The following is a 6264-nucleotide window of genomic DNA, read 5'->3' as shown; positions in this document are numbered from 1 at the left end:
TAAATTTATCTTTTGCTACTGATTGACAATTCTAGTTCTCTCATATATCAGGTTTCCATCAAGGTGTGTAGATTTGATTCTGGCATTTCTTTCTTGTTCCATTGGTCTATGAGATTATTTCCACACTAATGCCACAGTGTCCTAAATAGTATATTTTGTAATAAGTCTTGCCAACTGATGGGTCAAGTCCCTTCACTGGTTATTACTTGTTAGGTAAAAATTTGTTCAGACTATCCTTCAGTTGTATACAAATCTCTCTTCCTTTATAACTCTATCTCCCACTCCTTAACATAATTTTATGATTATTTATAATTATTCTTTAATGCATTTGTTTTCCAAATAATATAGGGGAAAAAAGAGGAGTTACACGTCAAATATGCATTACTATTTATGATCATGTTTGCTGAATAGCTTTTTTATTGTTGCTCCTTATTGCTTCATATGATCTTGAGTTATTGTCCAGTATCCTTTGTTTCAGCCTGGGGGACTCCTTATAACATTTTTTATGGTGGTGGTTTAGTTGCTAAGTCCTGTCTGACTCTTGTGACCCCATGGACTGTAACCTTCCAGGCTCCTCTGTCCATGGGATTCTCCAGGCAAGAATACTGGTGTGGTTTGTCATTTCCTTCTCCAGGGGATCTTCCCAACCCAGGAATTGAACCCTGGTATCCTGCATTACAGGCAGATTCTTTACCAATTGAGCTATGAGGATACTTAGAGAACATTTCTTACAGGGTTGGACTACTGCTGATAAACTCCCTTTGATTTTTTCACTTGGGAATGTCTTAATTTCACCTTCATTTTTGCAAGATATTTTTATTAGATACAGAATTCTTGGTTGACAATTTTCTTCTTTCAGCACTTACATATGTCATCTTACTGCCTGTTGACCTCCATGATTATGAAAAGAAATCAGCTTATAATCTTTTTCAGGATCCCTTGTATGTGATGAGTAGATTCTCATGTGCTATTTTCAAGATTTGCTCTTTGTTTCTGTCTTTTGCAAGTTTGGCATGATATGCTTGGTGAGAATCTCTTTGTACTTATCCTACTTAGAGTTTGTTGAGCTTCATGGATGTGCAGGTTTATGTCCCTTGATTTCCTCCTCTAATCTTTTAGTATAACAAAGCAATCTCATAATTTTCTAATGTTGAATCAACTCGACTTTTATAGAACAATCATGATCTGTTAATAGTGTGTTGTCTTCTTTGTATATCCCTGGACTTAGTTTAATAATTTTTATGTGAGATTAACTCATAATTTTCTGTTTCAAACTGACTCTGTATGGTTTAGTATAAAGGATATGCTAGTTTTTACCTATGAGTATTTCTTTTTCTCTCTTCTCTAAAATAGTGGAATAATCTGTTCCTTGATAGCATGGCAAAATGCATCAATAGAACAATTGCAACAAGCTCCTTTTCTTTGGGAGAAATTTTAAAACAATAGTTTTAGTTTCTTGGGAGAGTTCTAAGGTGACAGATTTTCTAGGTCTTCATGAACAGGTAAGTTTACAAATCTTTCTAGAAATTTGCCCATTTCACTGATCAATGTAAATTTACTATAACAAAGTTGATACAATACTCTCATACTATCTTTTTAGGATGTGCTGCATCACTAAGTCCCTCTTTCATCCCTCATTTCATGTATTTTGCATTCTTCTTCCCTTTTTGTTCCCCTTGATTACTCTTGTCAGAGATTTGTTCCTTATTAGTCTTATCATAGAACTAACTTTTGGTTGTATTGGTGCTGCATATCATATCTTTAATTTTCATTTAGTTTTTGTTGTTGTTAATTTTATTGGTTTTTTTCCCATTTACCTTGTTGTATTGATCTCTATTTCTGTTCTGGCCTCAGTTTTGTGTCCTGTCACTGATGCATGATTCATTGAAATTCAGGTTCTAGGCCACCAGAAATTTGCAGATACCTCAGGGCAAAAGTCTGTTCCAAATCTAACTCCTTGGATTATTTGTGATTGGTTTCTAGGGAGTCTATTATTATAACAGATCATCCAAGCATTACAGAAAGATGTCTTTTATTTTTTGTCTACCTTTTTTAGGTGTGCTTCCCAGAAATTTCTCAGAAACTACTTGGCCCAGAGCCCTCAAACACTCCCCATGTTTCCTACTGTCTTGGAAACAGTGTACAAATTCCTTAGCATAATTTTCTAAGGGCTATGACCTCAAACCTGTCTTTCATGGCTTTATTTCCCATCAGATGATTTTCTTTTCTGTATGGAAACTACTTTTTAATTCCTCTAGACCCATATCAATGTCATTTTTTGGCGATTATTTCTTAATTTCCAAGTCTGAACAAAAAAACAGTCTGTTCTATAACATGAGTAACAGGTTATACTGATATCTTTACAACAGTGTTCAATGTTTGACAAGGAATGAGTTTATGGCCACTTCTCCTGCTGGATTTTGAGTTCACTTAGGCAAGAACTGTGCCTGACATGGAGTAGTCATTCACTCAGTGCTTGTGGAATGAATCAGTGGAATTTTGAATCTCTCTCCTCATTTAACATATATTTTCTCCCAGGTCCCACTTTTGATGTGCAGGCGATGGAAGGAATTAAAAGTAAAGTAATAAGACCCTAGAGCCACCGGGACATTTCTTTTCTGCAGATTTAAACACCTGTGGCCCAGCTCTTAAATGGTATTAGCCAAATTACACCAAGCATTTTGGTTGTACCTTTGGGTTCCGGAGTCTAATTGCTTGTAATGAAACACTGGAGTCATAATTTGATGGTCTGTAGGTTTCTCAGCTGTTTTTCTCTATGAGAAAATATATAATGGGATATTTTGCACGTGACTGTCTATATTTTATATGCAATACATCAGTGCTGTGTAAATTTTGTGAACAACTTCTATTATCTTTGAAACCACAGAAGCAGCAAATAGTTATAATTATAGTCTGAAGAAGCTATAGTGTTTCAAATATGCCTACAGTAGTGGTATTACAATGAGAATGTTCTGTTTGCCTGCAGCTTTCACTCTGCTCAGTGACATCACAATTATACTAAATTTTAACAGAAACTTCTGTCCTTAAACAGAAACAGCTTGTTGGAAAATCTAAGAGTTTTCTTTCTTCTGAATTTTTTGGTTCTTCACTGCATGAAAGTGGGAGAAATGGTAAATATCATGGCATAACTCCATTCTTCGTTATTTCCCGGCTGGTTTTTACTATCATGGAGTGATAGGTATTCTACTTTACTCCACATGGGGAATGAATGCACGTTATTTAAAACTTCTTTCTGTGCATCTGCTACTTGTCAACTCATGATCTTCTGATCCTTGAAGATTTGACAACCCTGTGATTTGCTTTAATGGAATTACTGAAAAGTTATCAACAAAGACGTTGCAATGTAAGAATGCAAAGTAAGTCCTTAGATGTTTAGAGGGAAATGAACTTCAAAAGGGGAGTAGTGGCCACAAAGAAATACCTGAATCATTCAATTTTTGGTGTGGTCCTGCATGTCTTTAATTTTGTCGAATGGGAGAGACCATGTTTATGTTGTCTTCCCTTTTCCTCAGCTGTGACTTATTTTTTCTGTAGCTTATTAATCAATGCCTCATATGGTACTAAATATACTTCAGAATAAGAAAGTAGTATCAGAGGAACATTCTACTTGGAAATAGGAAACCTGTCTTCGAATCTCACCCTTTCCTGCCATTTTGTCACTGACTGTGGCAGAATCATTGCATTAATTTTTAAAGTTTTCTGGGACTTTCTTTCTTTATCTGTAAAGTTTAAGCAGTTGGTTAGATCAGTGATCCTCAAAGTAAAGCCTCTGGACCACTAACATTAACATGATCTGGGAACTAGCTACAGAAGGAAACTCTCAGTTCCCTCCACAAACCCATGGATTCAGAAACTCAGAGGGTGGAATCCAGCAATCTGTATTTTAATAAGTCCTCTAGGTGATTCCGAATGTGTTAGTTGCTAAGTCGTGACAATTCTTTGCAACCCCATGGACTGTAGCCTGCCAGACTCCTCTGTCCATGGGGTTCTTCAGGCAAGATACTGGAGTGGTAGCCACTCCCTTCTGCAAGGGATCTTCCTGACCTAGGGACTGAACCCAGTCCTCCCGCATTGCAAGCAGACCCTTTACAGTTTCAGCCACCAGGGTAACCCAAAGAACAACAGCTAGGTGATACTAGAGCACATTAATCTTTGAAAACCACTGGATTAGATAAACTTTAGGAAACTTCCAACCCTAAAGTCCCATGAGCCTCTATGAATTTCAGGGTAATTTAGGATTAAATTGGATGTTAAGTAAGCATATTCTTCAGCTTGTAATTAAATTTAAAATTTGGATTCCAAACACAGATTTAGAAACATATGTAAGAAAAAAAGAAAAAGGATGCTGAAAACGTTGTCCAAAAAAGCGTAATTACTCTGAAAATGTTTTTGAATATAAGCATTTGTAGAATCTGCCTCCATTTGACATCCCAAAATGAACTTGGTATTTCTGTCATACATGTATCTTGATGAGTATTTCCACTGAATGATCACCACTGCTTAATGGCTGTGATTTCAGAAAAAAAAGAATTTAAAATTATTCAGATTTATTGTAATTCACTTCTTATATTTACAGAGGATAACAGTTAATAATCTGTTCTACATAAGTGCACATATGGCTAAAATTTGTGTTATTGAATATTTGGGCCTTTGGTCTCCTATATAGGGAAATGTCCTTGTGTTTAACCACTTCTGTGCTTTGTTAACATATGCTTTACCTAACAGTCTGTCTGGCTCCATTTTTTAATAATGCAGAAGCATTTTGGGTGGTGATTTTAATTTTCTAGGATTGGTCTGATTACATTAACCAAGGCTTTATGCTTTCCAAGGTCGCCAAAGGAAGGAGTTGGAGAATCTTTTATTCTTAATCTAAATAAGTTAATACATATAAATATGCAATAGAAAATGTAGGAAATCATTTGAAAAATTCTGTAGAAAATAAAAATGAGAACTGGCAAAAGGAAGTGGGAAGATTATCATTTATTTTGCTTTGATGAATTAGATAGAATCTGAATAGCTATTCTCAATAAAGAGTGGCCACAACTCTGCTTATCTTAACAGGATCCTTAGTTTAAGACTGGAACATATGTCACATTTCACATAACTCTTTTCTTGACCTATTTCTGGAAGCCTGTGAAAAGTTAGCTAAAACATTAATTGATTTCATATATTTATTGCAACTGGAAATAGCCCAAAGAGGCAAGTTAGTTACTCCCTAAGGCAACTTAGGGAGTAAGTTGTTAATACAAAATCAAGTGAACTGTAAAAGCCATTTTTTTAAAGTTATTCATTTAACAAGTATTTATTGAATGGCTACTATGTACTAAGCATTGTGCTTGACACAGAGGCTAGACCAATGAATAAGGCACCTTGCCTATTAGAGATTAATATCTAGTTAAGGAGAACAACATTAAAAAATGATTATGCAAATTATGATTAAAAATACAGTGCTCTACATGTTATGAAAGAGTTGTATCGGTATATAGACTGCAATCATAATATAAAACTGAAGCATAGAATCATCTGAGGATGAGGAAAGACTTTGATACAAGTTATGTTGATAGTCACTTTGACTACTATTTGGAGAATAGTTGGTTGGAGGCAAGAGTATTGTGAAAAACCAGTTAAGATGCCATTGTAGTAATCCAGGTACTGTTCCCTGTAATACAAAGGTATACATAAAGTACCAAGAATGAATAATAGAAAGTTGCATAACTTTTGTCCTGATTTTCTGTCATTGGATAGCAAATCATTTCATAGTCTCATAGTTGTGTGAATTGGCAGACTCAGCTGGTGATATTAACTTGAAATTTCTCATGTAGTTGCAGTCCTTCAGTAATAGGTTCTGGAGTCATCTGAATAATTAACCAAGATGGCCTTCTTTGCACACATGTCCAGTACCTCAACATACCAGGTTGTAGCTATTTTTTCAGCAAGGCAGCCTAAAGTTCTTTTTTTTTTTTTAATTTTTATCTATTTATTTCATTTTTGGCTGTGCTGGGCCTTGGTTGCTGCTCAGGCTTTTCTCCAGTTGTGGTGAGCAGGGGCTAGCCTTTAGCTGCAGTGTGTGGGTTTCCCTTGTTGCAGAGCACAGGCCGGGGGCCACTGGTTTCAGTAGTTGCAGTCTGTGCGCTCAGTAGTTGCAGCTCCCCGGCCTCTAGAGCACAGGTTCAATAGTTGTTGTGCACCGGCTGTGTTGCTTCCCTTGGCATATGGGATCTTCCTGGGTCAGGGATTGAACTC

This window comes from Cervus canadensis, chromosome 15 (genome assembly GCF_019320065.1).
Source record: "Cervus canadensis isolate Bull #8, Minnesota chromosome 15, ASM1932006v1, whole genome shotgun sequence".
In the NCBI taxonomy this organism is placed as follows: domain Eukaryota; kingdom Metazoa; phylum Chordata; class Mammalia; order Artiodactyla; family Cervidae; genus Cervus; species Cervus canadensis.
The sequence above is the reverse complement of the archived record's forward strand: the minus strand, read 5'-3'. Positions refer to the sequence as shown.